We start from the raw sequence: 19,851 nt of genomic DNA, 5'->3' as shown, positions 1-19,851 counted from the left end.
TTTACTGTGTTTAAAGGTGGTGATTTGTGTAGACTGTGCACATTTTAACTGTGGCTAGACCTGCCCTAGTAGTTTGGACTTGATTCCTAGAATTTTACTGTGTGCTGTTATTCTGATTGCGTCCAGAGTGTGTGGGGACCAGAAGAAGCTGATGTGAATAGGTGCTGAAGTGCTGTAAGCTGTGTTGTGTTGAGAAAAGTGAGCACTTTAAGAGATACCACCTTTCCCAGTGAGTTTGTGTGGTTCTTCCCTCACATTTGTAGTAATTTGATTCTCGGGATTGTATGGTTGTGTTTGTAGAGATTTGAAAATTTTGTTTGAAACAAGTGTAGCATTTTATGCAGAAGAGATACAGTATGGTGATTTATGTTTAACTGTGGTAAAACAAATTAGAGGAATTCCAGGAATTCTTCCCCCCCACAGCAACTTAAGCCCTGACTCTCGGGAATTTGAGATAAGGAGGGGGGGGGGTCTGTGTTTGTGGGCATATCAGAGTTTTTGCAGTAACAGGCACAGCCTTTTGCAGGGCAACAAAGCAAGTGTCAGTAAAAACAATGCTTTAATTAGATTGTGCAGGAAGAGAACTGGAAAAGCGTGGAATTTTGTGAAAAGGAGTTTTTGGTGCATTGAGAGGCTGGCACCTTGCGTGAGTATGATTGCAATACAGAGTTTGTGAAAGGGGCTGGTATTGCTGTTCTATGCCCCAAGTGTAAATTGAAGGTTCCTGATCAAGCCGATTCAGAACCTGAGATCTTAAAGCTTATGTGTGGAGGATCTCATCTGACACCTGCCACCTGGAGGTCTGTGTGTGAGAAAAACTGAAAAAAGGCTGTGAGGCTTGGGTGGAAACAAAATAGTATAAGGAATGAGAACTAACCAGAGCAAAGAGGTTCCCAAACTAGCCCCTCGGGGGGGGGGGGGGGGGGGGCGGGGGGGGGGGGGGCTCACTGGGAGAAAGCCACCAGTAGGGGCAGCTCAGAAAATAAAAATACTTTTAATATCTTATTGCAATCGATGCTGTTCTAAGACAGGAAAGCCAATAAGGTGACATCTGGTATGCTGATATGTTTTTCACCTTAAAGAATCAGCCAGAATGGCTGAGTAACTGTGGGTTCAAAGTTCCCTCTGTCCCACAGGTGTTAGCTCTTGAAAAAGAAAACAGAGCAAAGAGAAGGCAAATCAAATGTGCTTTTCAGCATGCCGTATAAGGCAGCAATGTATGAAATCAGACAAAGCTTATCATCCTGAAACACAAAAACATACATGATTTGTTAAAGGCTCCACCTAAGGTAAGGGAGGATGAGGAGGACCTCCCCAAAAGGGAAGAGGACTCAGGCTCTAAAGGTATACCCACTCGAACCCATCCCCATCCTGACAGTCCAATCGCATCCAGAACTAAGAAGTAACAGACCCCTCTGCGAGAGGCAGTGGGACCAGGAAAAAGGAAAGAGTGGAATTTTAGTTGATACAAGGGCCATATATTCAGTTTTAAATAAAGCTTTAGTAGGAATAACTAGCCAGTCTGAGAAGGAATACTTTTGCAAACATTTAAAAGAACAATGGGGTATTTACAAGTTTTTGTATATACTCAACTTGCTAAACATTCTAGAATAAGGAAGTTACTCTGGAAGTAAATGATCAAAGGTACATACAGGTATTAAGTTTAACATTAATAGCCATTGAAAATAAGGAGGAAATTAGTAAAGAAATATTAAGACAAGTATTTTCAGGGGTATGGGCCTCTGATGTACCAAGAAAGGAAAAGAATGCCCCCCCCCCCAGTAATCAAGCTTAAGGAAAGGACACAACCAGTGAGAATTAGGAAGTACCACCTGAAAAAGATAGGGAAGAAATCAGCCCAATAATTGATAGCATAAGATTGAGGTCTGTCAATTAGATAACAAAATATTTATATCCTGTAGTAGCAAATCCATATACCTTACTAACTTGTTCAGCACCTGAACTAGCCTAATCCAGTTTTAGATCTAAAAAATACTTTCATTTTCCTCCCTATCCACGAAGCCAGCCAGGCATTTGAATAGAAAAACCCTAAAAGCAAGCACAAAACCTAGCTCACATGGTCAATGTGCCTCAAAGCTTCAAAATCCCTCACTCTGTTTAGAAAACAACTTGCAAAAATCCAGAGTTCTGGGAAACTCCACAAGAAGAAGGAAGAAGCCTTTCAAATTTCCTAGAACTCCAAGGATACAGAGTATTAAAGAAAAAGACACAGTCATGGCTGGGTGGGGCCAGCTGTGTGTTTATAATTACAGACTGTTTGTCAGATAGACATCTCCAGTGGACAAAGGAAGCCACATGGGCCTTTCACCAGCTAAAGAGTGCCCTCATGTCAGCTCCAGCTTTAGGACTTCCAGATCTAAGTAACCTATTCTTTCCCTTCTCTTGTGTGGCTGAGGACTTGAATTCATTACAGAGGGCAGTTTCTTACTTTTCCAAGCAAAGAGATGCAATGCCAAAGGATGGCCAGGTTGCCTCAGAGCTGTAGCAGCAGTCGTGCTGAAAATACAAGAAGCATGCAAGTTTACCCTGGGACAGAAACTGACTGTACTAGTGTCCCACACAGTGTTCGCAGTACCGGAAGTAAAAGGCAGCCACTGGCTCTCACCACAGAGGTTCCTGAAGTACCAGGCCATCATGGTACAAGATGACAAAGAGAGAGTGCTAACTATCCAACTTCTTTTCTCAGTAGAAATCAAAGAGAAGCAGTACACCACGATTTCCTAGACACTACTGAAGCTACTTACTCCAGCCATCCAGACTTAAGGGACACTCCTTTGGATGATGCAGAGACATGGTTCACTGCTGGGAGTATCTACGTTGCCAGTGGAAAGCGACATGCTGGGTATGCAGTCACTACCACAGAGGTAATAGAATCTGCACCCTTACCAACAGGAACGTCTGCACAGAAGGCCAAGATTATTGCACTGCCCCGTGCCTTGGAAATGGCAAAAGGAAGGAGAATAAACATTTATACAGACTCTAGATATACATTCGGAGTTGTGCACGCACATAGAGCTGTCAAGAGAGAGAGGGGACTGCTGACCTCACAAGAAAAGAACATGAAACATGCACAAGAGATAATCCAGCTGCTGGAAGTATGCATATTAAAGCACACCAGAGAGTGAGCTCAGAATTAGGAAAAAAGAAATGAGCAAGTAAATAGAAAGGCAAAGAAAGCAACAAAAGGTGAAGTAATTATGGACAGATTTCCCTTAAAAGTAAGCCAGAATATAATAATAATACTAATCAAGAGGGACATATAACCAAGAGGGGTGGGCTACCATTAAAGGAGAGCTGGTAATCCCGCCCCATTCGTGTGGTCACTAGTAAGAGAGGAGCACCAAAAAACACACTAGGGCCTAACTACTTAAAAGCTTTTACAAAGTGCGGCTCCTTTCCCAGAATGACCAAGGCTGCCAGTGTTATAGAGTGCATTGAAATAAAGTATTGACTTTTAAGTGGTAGTTTTCACAGGCTTTTTTATAACACATATCAGATTGAAAGGATCATTGCTAGGAATTTATATGCCACTATCACTCAGGTGAACTGACAGTGTGATCCTTGCCTCCAGACTAACCCCAAGAATACCCGCAGACAAAACTCGGTCAGGTTGGGAGGGGCCATGGATCTGGACAGCAGTAGTAAATTGGCTTATCAAAACCCCTATGGAAAGGGGGTGTCAGTATTTATGAGTGTTAGCAAATACATTTTCAGGGTGGCCAGAAGCATTCCCCACCAGAACTGTCAAGATGACCAGAGTAAATAATACTGATTTTGGAGTTCCAGTCACAATATTCCCAGACAAAGGATCACATTTTATTCCCAGAATAGTGCAAGAGACCTATATGGTGGCTTGAAGTAGACAGGTCAAAGAAAATGAAAAGACATGTGGCTGGAACTCAGAGCAGGGAGCTAAGTGAACCAGTACATAACATACAGCCTAAGAATTAAGCATATGTTAAGTCTCTTACAGAAAAGACTTTAGAACCACAGTGAGAAAGACCATTCCAGATGCTTCTCACCACCTACACTGCAATCAAGATTAAGAAGCAGAATGCCTGGATCCACCACGCTTGAATGAAACAAGCCCCAGATGATTTATTAAAGAAATATGGATATTGATCTAGCACCGATATCCACCTGTGATGGACAAAAACTCTCTAACAGTTTAAAGTTAGAAAGTGTACGTTTATTACGACGCCAGGCAGCATGCAGGATAGCTCCCAAATACACACCGCGCCCCTCAGGTGATTACAGAGTCCTTTTATCCATACAAGTATTGAATACCCAAAATACAAATGCATATTCATCATTTTGGTACGTCCCATTCCTCGCTTCGTATGCTAATCAGTTCAAAAGCTATTAAGCATGCGTAGTTTGTTCCTTCAAATGGGTTGGTGGTCCCTTTCATGGGGAGGGGTCCCAAAATGAGGAAGTAAATGAAGTCTTCCTCATTCTGACCTTTCTACCTTTTCAATGCAAATGTGACAAATGAACCCTTGGTAGAGCTCCCATTTCTTATCTGCAGTTGGTTTCAGAACAGAAAAGGCCCACAACTGTCTTATGTTCCTAAAAGCTATTTGTCAGTTTCTATATTCCTCATTACAAACCCAGCTAACTAAACATTGTGTTGACAAGCAATCAATTATTAGTTAACTACTAACTCTTAACTTCATCAAGCAAGGCCTACCCATTTATTTTAATTAATTCCAATAAAGCTTATTTCTAACTAAAATCTTAGCTCCTCTAAATTCTCTAAATTTCTTAAAGTTTATGTTTCACAGAAGCTTCTTGGAAATTGACACCAAGAGACAATGAACTGAGACTAAAATGTATTAGGGCAAAATGAGTGCATTGCGGGGGGGGGGTAGTTAGCAATTTTATTTATAGAATTGTTTTGTGTATAATTGTAATTGATGCTGAATATAGCCTTAGTCCCAGATTCTAATCAGTACACTAGGTCTATGAGTGAGATGGCCACTGCAGCAGTTTGACTGGCAAACTTAAAACAACCCCTAGAATTATCCCTAAAAGGCCAGGGTCCAAGACCACAAGTTAATAGTAGAAGTGCTTAGTATGGTTCAAAATAACGTGTCTTTAGCTTTCAGTTTTATACAAGCACAGTTTTAGATGCAGGCAACAGCAGCTTTGATCATACAGGAGAAGGTGAAAGTACTTTTCCAACTTAAATTTAAAAGATTATCTGAGATAATGCGATTGATTCTGAAAGCAAGTTCCAATCTTAGTAGACTATGGTAAGTTTGCTGATTATATAAAGAAATCTCACAAGCATCTGTGACCTATGATCCTGTTTCTAATGTGGCCACTGCCTTTGTACTTAATATATGCAATGCCACTGTTTAAATCATGAAAAATGGTACTCTACTGCTGGGACTCATTCCCTGATTGGGGTGGCCCGGAAAGGTGGAAAAGTCTCTCCTCCAACCCGTGCCTCCAAAGAAAGACTCAGTAGTCTTCAGTCATCCAGTCTCAAGGTAGTTTATTGTATGTTATCTAAAAGATTTCTCCCTGAGCTGCTGCGGTCCGTTCAGCAGTCAGGCAAAGGCACACCCCGACACCCAGGGGGCTGGCGGCTTCTTTTATATCATACATTGTGTATTAGATGTTTATAGTTTTTCCCCAATGCCTATCACCTATATTGAACAGTGACTTTCTACTCTAAACCAATCTGTGAGTGCCAACATCACCAAGAACATGGAGGTTAGGAAGAAGAAAGAAAGGGGACGGGGCACACCCAAATCCCTCCATCTTAGAACTTCTGACCCCCATGTACAAAACTCAGACCCCTCTGTACAAGGCCTAAAACCCCCCTGTACAGCACTCAATAACTCTTCCTTTCACTTTGTGACTACTTCTACTATAATATCTAAACTTTTGTGATTTCTTGTTCTTCCTGCAAGGTTGGTAAATTGTTCCATGGATCAGGCTCAAAGCCACAGGGGTCTGTGGCTGCATTCCAGGGTCCCAAATGCTTCTGACCTGGGCCCAGAACATCCAAGAGTGTCCAAGGGACTTTCTGGGTTCCACCACTCTACCCCTCAGAACATAAGGTATGGGCACGAAAGGTGAACAAAAAGTGGCAAACAGTAGATGTGTGTCTTGACGCTGAACAAAGTATCTGCCACTTTGAGATCCATCCAGTCACTGATCAGAAAACTGTGCTTGTATATAGTAGTAAAGGTTGTGTATGCTTAAGGACTCCTTGTGCTATTGTAAATGTGCCTAGTCGGTCAAATGTGCATAGTAAAGCATTAAGAAACACTTATTAACATAAAGATTTGCATTAAGTAAAAGAATTTACTTACCATCAGAGGAAGGGGGGAATGAGACAGAGTAAAGATTTAACAGGGTAGAAATCCATTTGGATTTAGGTGAAATGTGCCGCTTTGAGCTTGCTAACATAAGTAAAATATGCTGTTTAGTCTGGTAACTGCAGCACTAGCAAAACTGCCCCAGCTAAGGAGAAAGAATGCAAATTTCCAAGCTAAAGAGATAAGAGATAAGAGATAAGAAAGATTCCTCAGACCTTGAAACAGACAGCACAGAGTGACCCAGGAGTTCTCTCTGTACTTTCTGACAAAAACTGAATACAAGTGTAACTAGCTGTAAGTGTAACGCGAAACCAGAGGAATGAATATGCATGAACCTATTGTGAAATTCTATGAATATGTAAATTAGCTAGAGTAATAAAAAAAGATCGTGAGTTTTCAGGGGCACGCATGTCCTTTGAAGAGGAAAGATCCCTCACATGCGTCCAGCGCTGAAATAAACATATTGTCCCTACAAATCTTTATAAGAATTGTAGGGTCTTGATTTTTGACCGCAATTCAATGTAAATAGCCTGCAGCATTCCAACTGGTGAAATTGTGCTGTTACTGATCTTTTTTCGTTAGCTCCTGGACATGGCTTTAAAAAATTTGATGATGCGTGTTGTGTGAGAGATTTTAGATCAATGGTGTCGGGATGTGTGATATTTAGATGCTCCCGAGATTGTAGAAAGTCTCTGTCTTTCAGCCCCGCTACCAAAGAAGGAGTCGTAATTTGTCTGTGCTGGTTTTCAAGGTTGTTTATTCTTTCTTATCTAAAATGTTTTCTCTCTGACCTGCAGCAGGTCTGTCTTGCAGGACAGTGTGCAGGGCTCTGCCCCTCAGTGGGATGTTACAAACATTATATACTAAAAACTACGTGTGGTATATTTACAATAATGTGCCAATACCTATCACCCATGTTGAACAGTGTGTCCCCAACCTAAACCAATAGAAAAATGCCAACACCACAGTGAAACATGGAGGGCATGAAGAAAAAGAAAAAGGACAAGGCACGCCCAGTTTCCTCCATCTTGCCCCCTTTGAACCCCTTATCTAGAATCCTAAAATTCTACTTTTGCACCCATGCCACACTAATTACTACTTATATCAAACACTCAGAGCTTGTAATTCACCCTGAAAGACTGAAAAATCTTTTGCATGGACAGAGATCAGAGACAGTGTCTCTCAGGGCTCTGTACAGGGGGGTTCCTGACCCCCTGCCAGGGTCCCAGACCTTCCAGGGCAGCCAGAGGGATGCCCTGGATTCCCACAAATGGCTGGAAAGGTTAGGCATCAAAGGTAAGGACTGGGCTGCAGGCAGCTATTGGTCAGTGAACTGGGTGGCACCAAGATTCTATCTAATCAGGGTCAACCATATAAAAGAAAGTGGTGAATAATAAAGTTTTGCTATTGCTGCATGAACCTTGGAGTGTCATGTTGTGTCCAACTCAACTGCGACAAATCTGGATCCTGAGAATCCAGAGGAGGCCACACAATTATCAACTATCTTTATAGGGCAGTCGGCCTTGGATTTTAGAAGGAAACTCCAGAAACTGGAAGGAGCGGAGTTGCATGACTTAGGAAAGTTGTTGGATGAAGCTTGGAAAGCATATCACAACAAGGATAAGGGAAAAAACCTACAGCACTCTGGAAGGGAAATCAAGAGACTTGAGAACCTACTTGCTACTCTAGGGTATGTTAAGGGACCTCTGGAGTGTGCTAAGAGACCAGTCAACAGGTGAGGGGAGAGTGGGGGTAGGGGGGGAAAAAGGGAAAGGGGAGGCCGGAAGCTCCCACTCTTTCCCTGACAACAATTAGGAGAAGACTAGTGTGCACTCCGCAAGGAAAAGGGACATTGGAAGCAAGAATGCTCACAGGCTGGGAAGCTAGACCCAGCTTTACAGGTTGTTACATTACAAGATGAACATTGAAGGAAACCAGGGAATTCTACCTCATCTGAACCCCTGGTTACTCTGAGGCTGGGGAAAGAAGCGTAATTTTTGGTAGATACAGGGGCAACTTATTCTGTATCAAATACATGTAAAGGGAAATATATTAAAAATGTGGTAAATGTAATTGGTGCCACAGGGAAAAGGAAAACTTGGTCCTTTTTATAACCCATGAAATTTAAATTAGGAAAGAATGGGATTATTGGTATATTGGGACACAAGACAGATGATGGACTTTAGACCTGATTAGCATAAGAGATTTGATAACAGGATGCCTTGGCAATAGCAAACAGAACTTTGAGGATTAAATCAAGATTGCAAGAAGATTCAATCAGACTGACTTACCAGAAAAAGAAAATTACATCAAGACATCTGCAAGCAAAAGATGTTTAAAATGTAAAAGTTTATGTGATGATTAACCCAATCATTATAGTAAAACATTACTAGCCTTCCTAAAATACTATATAAGCATTTGTACTTCACAATAAATTCAGATTTTTTACTATCACACCTAGTCCCTGTCTCTCTCATCACTGATGATATGGGATTACTCATCAGTTTCTATTTATGCCTGAATGCCCAGTGCCCTTGTTGGGGAGAGATTTATTGGGAAAATTAAATTCACAAATAACTTTCTAGTGATGCCTTAAAGAACCTAGAAATGAAACATCACACTTTTGAGATAATATTGGTATAGTAGGTAATATAAAGGTTGGTCTTTATTGGAGGCCTCCAAGGGGCAGATATGGAAAATACCCAAAATGCCCACTCCCACATGGGGTGAATACAGTTTTATAAGTTTAGCAAATTAGTATATTTGACAAAAATCCACAATTAGGAGCACAAGTGATGAAGTAATTCCTCCCGGTTCAACCCTCTATGAATCCCACTCCCTTCTTTAGCTAGAGACTAAACATTGATTATAAAAAATGTGTCCTGAAGAGCTATTTTCAGCCTTGGTTCCCAGGAAGAACCAAGATAGGATAGGAGCATTGTACCCCCTGGGGCTTGTAGCTCTGGAATGTGTTTTGTCTTTCTGCCTATCAGGGTAGTAAAAAGTACTAGGACTAGCTAAGAATGCAATACTAGACCACAGATCTACAAATATATGTGTAAAGAATATAGACAATATTTAAAAGCAAAAATCATTTTGGCAACACTGGGATGGGGAAATACAGGTACAAGTACCAGAATCAAAAGATGTTGAGGCAAAGATTTTTATGTTACAGGAATCAAATTATTTGGAAGAAATCCCAGAGGAGGTAGAGAAGGCTGTAACCCTGTTGGTATGGGCAACTGAGATGCCTGGATGATCAAAGGTGGCCAAACCAGTGAGGATTACTCCCAAACCTGAAGCAAAGCCAGTAAGGCAAAAACAATATCCTATTAACTGAGAGGCAAGGAAAGGGGTGGAGAAGCTTATAGAAAAATTTTTCCAATATGGGTTATTAAAGGAGTGTGAGTCAGAATATAACACACTGATATTACCAGTTAAAAAGCAAAATGCAGAATACAGGATAGTACAAGATTTAAGGGCCATTAATAAAATAGTACCAGATATTCATCCAGTAGTAGCTAATCTATACACACTTTTGTCAGCACTAAAAGTGGAATATAAATGGTTTACCGTGCTTGATCTTGAGGATGCCTTTTTCTGCATACCCTTGGAGGAAAATAGTCAAGCAATATTTTCTTTTGAATGGGAAAGTCCCACTTCTGGATGCAAAGTTCAGTTAACCTGGACTGTCCTACAGCAGGGATTTAAAAATAGTCCACCAACATTTGGAAATCAACTAGCAAAAGAATTAGAACAATGGAAGGAAAATAACACTGGAGGAGCAGTTTTACAGTATGTGGATGACATTCTGCTGGCAGCAAAGACCCAAGGACAATGCCTACAAATGACCATAAGTGTGTTAAACTTTCTGGGACAGAATGATTACTGAGTAACTAAAACAAAAGCTAAAATAAGAAAGACAACTGTGAGCTATTTGGGCTTCAGGATCGCTCAAGGGAAGAGAATTCTTGGCCTTGACAGAAGGGAAGAAATCTGCCAAACTCCAGAACCTCAGGACATCTGAGAATTACGAGGCTTTCTAGGAGTGGTCAGGTAGTGCCGGTTATGGATAATAAACTATGGACTTTTAGTGAAGCCCCTCTATGAAGCTCCAAAAGAGACAAAGGAAGGACAATTGCTGTGGACTCTCAAGTGCCAAAGTGCCTTCTGAGAACTGAAAAGGGCATTAATGATGGCACCTGCATTAGGGCTTCCTGATTTATCCAAACCCTTTGAACCGTTTGTACATGAGAGGGAACATTTAGCCTTGGGGGTCATGATGCAAAAGTTGGGAACCTGGAGAAGACCTGTGGGCTATTTCTTCAAACAGCTGGACAACATGAGCAAAAGATGGCCAGGATGCTTGAGAGTGAGCCAGAAAGAGAGATGAACGCAGGGGTTGAATTAAAGCCTTTAGAGAAATTAAGGTATATTAAGCCATTGCCGCTGTGCTCCCTCTGAAGCCCCCTGGCTTTGCCTGCCTGGCAAAGGCACGGTCAGCAGCAAGGGGACACTCCCCTGTCTCTCGTGGCAGATTCGGGGAGCGGCTAAGAGTGCTTCGCTGTCTGCCTTGTATGGAGGAGAGGCGGCGTCTGAGAAGGTAATGAGGGAGTCGACTCACGGCTGGGAAAAGTCTCGTATTCGTAATCACCTTAAGTACCGGGGCAGAGACAAGGGGGAAGGATGCCCACTGCCCAATGGGGGAATTTGGGGGAGTGGAAGGCAGAGGAACAGACAGAAACACAAGCCAATGGAGGAAGGTTAAGGGAGGGACCCCTGGCCTTTGTCCACTCACTCGATGACCAAGGTGGAAGATTTTGGGGGGGTGGGATTAGGAGCTGTGTGATGGACAAGGCACTAGGGAGGGGTGGCATTGAAGGAGGGGCGGGAGGGCTCAGGGTAGAACCATTGGGAGAAAATGGGGGGTGAAGGGGCAAACCATTACAGAAATGTTACAAAGATATAAAAACACAATACAACAAGCCATATAGATATGAAGTAGACGTGTAAGTTATAAAGTGAGTAGAAATGCATTTTAAGTGCCTTAAGAAACTGTGCTAGCTAGTAAAGGCCCTAAGGCCTAGTTTACAGTTCAGCAACTTAGTCCTAGACATAAGAAAAACATAGCAGAACCTTGCCACTAGAATAGATAGAATTATTCACATAAAACAGATAAAATTGCATGCGTAAATAGATAGAACTATTCACGTAGATAGATAAACTTATTCATGTAAAGTTTAAGTAAGAAAACAGATAGTACATTTGCACAAATAGATAATATTATATGCATAGTTTTTTAGGTAAGAACTGATACTATCATACTACTTTCGCACATTAGAATCAAGTTCAGATTGGTTTAGAAAGAATGTTTTAGAATTGTGCTTTTAGCTGATTGGATGTTTTATAAATAAAAAGCCCCGTAGTGGGGTGCAAGGATCATCAGCAGCAGCAACAGTGACCACCACAACCACGACCATCAGCAACCACAAGAAGACAACAGAAGAAGGAAAAAAGAAAGAAAGAAAGAAGGCTATGGTCCCTGTTGCTGCTCAGAACATCAAACTCATCCCTACTGCTGCTGCTGCTCGGGACATTGGACTCTGTGCCTAGGAACAACTGTTGCTGCTGCTGCTGCTCCCACATGGAACTTGGGACTCTATATCAGAGAGCAGCCTTGCAGCTGCTGCTCTTGCTTGGGACTCTATGCCAGAAAGCTTTTGCATGGACTTTAACACCTTGAACTATTTGCCTTCGAGACTGATGTATTCATGCAATAAACAACCTTATAGCAATCCACAACTGCTCGTGTCTCTTTGTAGACCCTATACCCACTAAAGCTCTACACCTGCATACTCTATAGTCTGCTTTCTGCCAGATATGAGCCCTGTGCCTTTAAGTCAGATCTGAGAGAGAAGGGGGGGAAGCAGTGGAATTCTTTCCGTGCCTGTGTTCAAAACAGAGATAAGCCGCTCAGATTTTTTCGCAGCTCTTGGTTTTCTTTCTCCAGCGAGAGAGACTGAGCTTTTCTTTGCTTTTTAATCTAGCTTCTCATTTGTTAGCTGAGATGAGAAGTTTTTCCTGGGATTGTGGCTGCTTCTTCTTCTTCTTCTGGAACTGTTCAGCTTTTCTCTGGTCTGAAACACCAGAACATCGTCTGCCCCCGCCCCCCCCCCCCCCCCCCCCCCCGATGTTGCGCTGCGGCCGGGAGGCCAGCTCCAGATCAGGAGAGTACTGAGTCACACCTACAGAAAGGACTCTGAATCTCTTCAAAACAGCAAGAGGTTTTATTATTCAACATTGTTCATTTTTTTTTTCATGCCTGTGAGTAATTTGCTTGTAAAAAACCAGTTATTTTTTCACTTTCTCCAAGGGAATTCATTTTGAACCTGTGGGAAACCATGGGGAAGGGGCTGCGAAAACCTACTCTTCTTTAGAGGAGACACCCTTTTGGGACATTTCCTCCTAAATTTGTCTCAAACTGGCACAAACCTATATAACAGCTTGCTTGCCAACACCAGCCTCTAAAGAAAATCCAGTTCTGTGGGGAGCTTTAGTCAGCGATTTGACAAAAATTTGGGACCACGTGGGAAGGAAATAGCATCCATGCCAATTGGACAGAGATGGAAGGAGAATATTCCTCACTAGGAACACATAAGAATGATATTTGTACTGGGTCTAGCGCTAGCCAAACGCCAGTGCACTCACTAGAATTATTTACTTATTTTCTGTTGTGAGATAAAGATTAAGAGAAGGGTAAAAGCAGGCTCAAAACTTTAAAGAGTATAAAGAAAACTTTATTAACAGAACTAAAAGATAAATAATAATAAGAATTCAGAATAAACTTTCAGAACACTTCTCCTCCCCCCAGCTTTTCTTTTTTTTTTCTCATTGACGATATAAAGATACAAAAATAAGTATTTTCAGTCAGTTTACCCCTTCTAAATTTTTTTTTTCTTCAGTTCACTTAGGGAGAGGAGTCTCTCCTGCCATGCCATGGACACTTTTCCACAAGAGACAATTCTCTTGTGGTTTTAATTTTCACGAATAGCAGCTGCCCAGAAATCTGCAATCGTGAAGTTCCTCCCATGGTTTGGTAGTCTTCCCACAACTACCACCATGGGTCATTTCAGCTTATTGGGGTGCAATTTTAAGGATGAGCTGTTCTAATATAGAAACAAAAGTTCTTTTATCTCTGGGAACAGAGGTTTTCTTCTCCCATCCCTGGGGCCAGGTTTTTCATCTCCCTCATCTCTCTCTGTTCAAGCTTCTCATTAGATCACAGCTACTTTAACATCTGCTTGCTTCAGCACTGGTGCTTCTGCTCACGGCTGTGGCTAGAATGCTACATCCCCCCAATGCATTCCATGAATTACAGAGAAAATGTCTGATGTATCAATTATATCTTCACCATAGCCTTACAATAGAATTTCAGCCCAAGACTAAGGCATCTCCTCATTCTCCTCCCATCTTGGATTTGACTCCTTTTTCATTGACCTTGGTGTCTTCATGTTGTTTTCTCTACATGTCTTCACTGTGAAAAATGCCAATCACTTGGTTTTTTAAATTTTAAAAGTTTAATAATAACAAAATAGTTATAAAAATAGTAATACAATTAGAGTAATACAAATTTAGAGTTAGGACAATTACAAGACAATAAAAAGCAAAGAATTACAGACATCGGGCACTTAAGCCCGATAAGTATGCCTTGTGAACAAAGGAATAACCTTTAAAAGCAATAGCCTGTAGCATATTCATATATCTCATACATGATGCATAAATTCCTTGCAAATTAAAAACTTTTTTGGTTTTTGTCAACTTCTTCCCTTTAATCCTGGTGGTTCCATAAAGACGGAGAGAAGGTGGAAGAATGTTTGTCTTTTGCGATAAGGAGGCAGTAATTCTTTATGGGCCCCGTAACTGTCATATCTGTGCGAAGAGTTTCTTGATTATGTCATCTCTTGCTTGAGCTAGTAAAAAATCCTACATCGCAGAGTTTCTATTTTAACATTATGTTGTAACCTAAAACTATATTTAACACACCACTTAAGAGAATTAATACAGCATAACTTTCTAACATTACACATATAGTATTCAGTGTAATATTTGCGAAAAGCCAATCATAAAGTATGCATTTTTCACATTCACCCTTTCCTTTTCTCTCATTCGAGAGAGGATTGATGTCTGCAAGTTTCATCTGTGCACTAAAAGAGTTAATATCTTGCCCGCGCCTGTGGATGGTCACGTGATCTCTGCCAGGTGGCAGTCGCTCTGGCTGCATGGCTGCTTTCCAGCCCCTGCTGTGTTCAATTCCAGCCGCGGGGCTTCTTTCTGTGCAGGGTGGCAGGGCCGCCTCTGTTCTTAGCTGCATGATTTTCCACGATGCCGGCAGCATGGTTTGTCATCTTGCGGCCGGAGTGGAGCCCGGCTCAGCTCTACCTGAAGCCAAGTGGAACCGGCCTGGCCCATAAGCCATGGTTGGAACTTGGCAGCGGCAGAATCTCAGCTGCACAGCCTGACCTGGCCAGCGCTGTAGCAGAGCAGGGCCCAGCCTGGCCCCATCAGGCTGCACTGACTACAAGGCAGAGCTGGGCCTGACCCAGCCAGTGTCCAGTTACCTGTTCAAAAGCCAGAAGCAAGAGAGATTTTCCTGGGGTTTGTTAGATTTTAAATGTGATTTCACAGAGACATGTTCAGCTTTCTTAAGTGGTTTAACAGGGTGTCAATATTCAAAACTAGCCAGCTGATTGGTTCTGTCAGGTCCAAAGGAAGCTGCCAAGGTCCTTACAGGGAATCACTTCCATAGCTGGAGGATTTTTTTCTTAACTAAAAGCCAAACTATGTTAAATCATGACAATACTGTTGAGAATTGTAATATCTCAAAACCAGATCTGAAAATAACCTCAGGAGATATCTATTGGCTGACAGATTGCACTAATACTCCTTGGGGATGTCAAATACCAGAAATATGGAATAGCCTGCAAACAGGACAATGGGAATATATCCAGACAGTTCAGTGGTGTCTAGACTGGGAAGGGAGTCCAGGCCTCCCAGAGGACCCCTTACAGGTCAGTATAAAATATTCTGATTTAATAAGGTCAAGGCAAAAAGATCCAAGGGCAAAGGAAAAGTGGAATTGCACACAAATATTCACTTATACTAGTAGGAATCTTGAGGTTCAGTGGCTCATGACTGTGACACAGGTTCTAAGATTGGGATGTGTTTGTATAAATGATTTTACCTTTCTTAATGACACCTGGTCTCACTTAATAAACAATGAGACTTGGAGAGATATAGACTGTCAGCAGGGCACAATAAAATCATTAGGGCCCACAGTATGGGTGGGATGTAATGGAATTTGGACTACACATTTGCCCTTGGGACAGTCAAGAGCACAATGAACACTGGGAGTATTAACATTATGTCCCTTGAGGAAGGAGTCACCATTGGGAACCTGACTATGGGGAAAAGTTAAACATGATGAAACTTGGAAACACCCCTGTAAAGGAACCATAGTGGGATGGATTTTAGAATCCATCTTTATTCCGCAAATATCCACCTTCAGGAATAGGCTGGCCATACACAATTTGACTCTACAAATGGAAACTTTAGCAAATGCAGCTCAGTTGAGGTCGACTGAAATAAATGAACAGTTGCAAGCCATGACTAAAATGACCTTACAAAACAGATTGGCTTTAGACCTATTGCTGTTACATGGACTATGTGGTTATTTGAATTTAAACAACAATACTTGTTGTGTGCACATTCCAAATGTGACTGCTAAATTGGATGATCAGTAAGAAGAGAGAGATAAAATCAGTTGTTGCATGTAGCAGAGAATTAAGGGCAGAATTAGAACGTAACTGGTAAAACAATATATTTAAAGGATTTGGATTTTCTTTGACTGGTTGGGTGGCTGTCTTGGTTTGAAAAGACAGGAGTCTGTGAAGGAAGGCAAGAGTCTCCCATGAAATGGAAAAGGTAAACCCCCTCCCTCCGAATTACCACAATTTCAAAATAAAAAGGCTCTCAGGCAAAGATATGTGAATGGGAGTAACAGTTCTTTACTAGGAAAAAGCTAAATAAAAATTTAAAAGAAGTAATCAGTACAAACATAACTACTGATAGAGTCAGAAACCTGACACCCTGAGGAGTCAGGGTGTTGGTGATAGTCCAGTTAAGTGGTGGCTGCTCCTCCTGGAGTGGCAGATGAAATGCTGCTGAAGCGGTGGTTCTGTAGAAGGGTGTAGTTTTCTCTGAAGGTCTGGTGATAGAGTAGATGGGCCTGGTCTTCCTCTGGGAATCCAGCGAAGAGGCTGAGATCATGTCCCAAAAAATGCTGATTTTATGCAGGTAGGGATGCTTGGCTCCTCTCTCTGGGTGGGGCATCTCACAATGGGATGATGTAACCCCATCAGTCATGCAGTGAGTCATTCAATGGCCCATTAACAGAAGATATCTCCCCGGAGGGAGACATTGTTCTTGAAAGAGACAAGAAAACGGCCCACCTCCAACAGATGGCAAATAGAATATATGCTTATCTCACAAGCCAGGACAGTGGCCTTACTTTTACAAAGTATAATTGTGCTCATAGTAATAATTGTTATTATGATGCTTGCTTTAAGCTGCATAAAAAATATGGTTGCTAATGCAACATGAGGAACTTATATGATGTTAGTAAAAAAGCAAAGTGAGGCTTATGAAGGCTTGAAGTGAAGACAAGCTTCACAAGTCTCAAGGGGAGGGGGTGAGGAATGCTGCCATATGAAAAAATTTCTGCACCTGGTGGGCTAACACAATGCTTATTTTTCAAAAAACACTGATCTATGGAACTGCAAAATGCCCATTGTGTAAGAAGGAGAACTGGAAAGCAACCAGCCCAGTTGTGCCAACTTTTACCAGGTCACTGGGCAGTCAGGTATGACTTTGGGGTCACCAACCACTAGGACCCACCAAAGAGACCCCCAGGACAGAAAAACATTTGTAAAGGGGAGGGAACAGATGTTAATTATTTTGGGTAAATGATTATTGCTAAAAATGTTTTCATGATTCATGTCAATTGGCAATGGAATCAGCAATTGAAACTTTCTGACTTAATAGCCAAATAAAGCATCAAAATAGAAGTAGTATAGTAGAGTAAAGAGATAAGGTAGCAAAATGACTGACACTTTGAATAAAATAGAGGAAGTTGTGGTAAAGTTAAAGGGATATTGCAACAAAGCTACGAAAATGCTTATGTATAATAAAAAGCTTGATGCACTTGACAAAATCATATAGCAGACACCGGTAAGGCCTCCCTCCAGACAACCATACGAAGGACAGGAAGCCAACGACCACGTGGAAAGATTTAAAATGACTGATTCCAGCTTATTGATATTTGCTGATTTGTACTAACCAAGCTGTGAAAAATGCATATTTTATGATTGGCTTTTCGCAAATATTAAATTGAATACTATATGTATTATGTTATATTGATTAGAAGTGCTATATTAACATTTTAATAGTATGGTAAATGTAGTTTTGTAGTTAAAATAGAGCCTATGTATGTGGGTGTTTTTTTTTACTAACTCAAGCAAGAGATGAGATAATGAAGAAACTCTTCACTCAGAGATGACAATGATGGGGGTCCATAAAGAATTACTGCCTCCTTATCGGAAAAGACAAACATTCTTCCACCTTCTCTCCGTCTTTATGGAACCACCAGGATTAAGGGGAAGAAGTTGACAAAAACCAGAAAAGTTCTTAATTTGCAAGAAATTTATGCATCATGTATGAGATATATGAATATGCAACAGGCTACTGCTTTTAAAGGTTATTCCTTTGTTCACAAGGTATGCTTATCAGGCTTAAGTGCCCGAGAGCATCCCGATGTCTGTAATTCTTTGCTTTTTATTGTCTTGTAATTGTCCTAACTCTAAATTTTTATTACTCTAATTGTATTACTATTTTTATAACTATTTTATTATTATTAAACTCTTAAAATTTTAAAATCCAAGTGATTGGCATTTTTCACAATTATGGTAGCAGAGGATAGTTGCTAACACCTCTCTGCCGGTGCCTTAGGAGACTCAGTGTGGGGGAGACGCGTCCTGCCCTTATTAGGCAGCCTCACTGTGCTCCCCTGGTGCTACCGACAGATGCAGGTTACTATCCGATAAACAAAAGGAGACAATAAAACAAAGAAAAGGAAAAGGATTCCCTAAAACCGCAGCAATTAGCCCCTAAGACCAAAGCATACACCAAGAACAAAGACCCAAAGACAAGGGATAGGTAAGTATTTGTTGGGTCGGGGTGGATAAGTGGGGATGAATGTGTGTGAATGAGAGGCGGGCTGGTTACCCCAGACCTGCTAAGTGAGTGCAATAGTCTCCCATGCTGCGTTTCCGTCTTTTTCGCGAGAAAAGTGGACAGTAAAGAGACGAAGTGAATGATGAAAAGAGTGAGAGAATCCCCCGGTGGAAAACTGGGACTGGGTCTCACTCAGGGAAAGAGTGGGACCCCTTGGGGGGGGTAAAAAAAAAAAACAACAGGTAAAATAAAAGGTAAAAAGAGGGTTTTCTTGGCATAATTAATTGTAGAATAATAAAAGGTAAAAAGAGGGTTTTCTTGGCATAATTAATTGGAGGAAAAAAAAATTTAAAAGGTAAAATGTGTGGGAAGGGCCCCTAAAAATTCTGCTTTGGACAACACAGCTAGACTGAGGGATATCCGAGAATACCAACACTGGCCAGTAACACCTATTAGGTGAATTAAAAGGTACCTTCTTGTTGTGTACACGAGGGTGGGTCCCACACCAACAAGTCCCCGCGGGTAGGGGCTGAGGCAAAACCCGCAAAACTAGCCTTGTTCCCCTGGGCGTGAGGGGGAAGTTGTGACTGCAGCCAGCCTCAAAGGTGAATTGGCACCAGAGGCAAAAAAAAGGTACCTTTCCTTGTTGTGTACGTGAGGGTGGATCCCACACCAACAAGTCCCTGCGGGTGAGAGCTTAGGCAAAACCCTGCAAACCTAGCCTTGTTCCCCCGGGCGTGAGGGGGAAGCTGTGACTCACGCCAGGTGTGAGTTGCATGCAGCCAGCCTCAAAGGTGAATTGGCACCAGAGGCAACCAAACTCAGGGCACTTCCCAGAGGCCTAGCCGTACTGAAGCCCAGAGAGGCTGCCCCCAAAGCAAGGATGGCTCAGTATCGTAGGACCTTTTAGCACTGCGGGGCTGCGCAAAGTAGTTCTGTAACCCCTTCCCCCGGGATGGAATGGGGGGGGAGGGGTCCAGATCGGGCAAGGTACGGAGGTCCGAACCCCGGACTGTGAGGCTATCTTTAGGGAAGAGGGATAGCCAAACCTCAGGGAGGTGGAAGGAGTCAGGGTGGGGGCTTACACAATCCATGATTCTCTGGTAACAGAAATCCCTTTGTGTAAGTCTAAGAGGTTTGCTAACGTTTCCTTCCTCTGTGCAATAAAATAAAGGGAAATGTAGAAGTATGAATGAACAGGCCTGAGGGT

The 19,851-nt window shown here is 41.9% G+C and overlaps 1 long non-coding RNA gene across 1 annotated transcript; it reads right to left on the bottom strand.

Moving 5' to 3' along the window:
• Positions 1–13,537: 13,537 nt before the first annotated feature.
• Positions 13,538–14,660, bottom strand: LOC137465597 (uncharacterized). The gene is made up of 2 exons (XR_010994716.1): positions 14,496–14,660; positions 13,538–13,882 (listed from the first exon to the last, which is right to left on the bottom strand). It is a non-coding gene; the product is annotated as an uncharacterized lncRNA (long non-coding RNA).
• Positions 14,661–19,851: the final 5,191 nt, after the last annotated feature.

Source organism: Anomalospiza imberbis (genome assembly GCF_031753505.1).
Source record: "Anomalospiza imberbis isolate Cuckoo-Finch-1a 21T00152 chromosome W unlocalized genomic scaffold, ASM3175350v1 scaffold_31, whole genome shotgun sequence".
NCBI classification, from domain to species: Eukaryota; Metazoa; Chordata; class Aves; order Passeriformes; family Viduidae; genus Anomalospiza; species Anomalospiza imberbis.
This window is presented reverse-complemented; position numbering and strand designations above follow the sequence as displayed.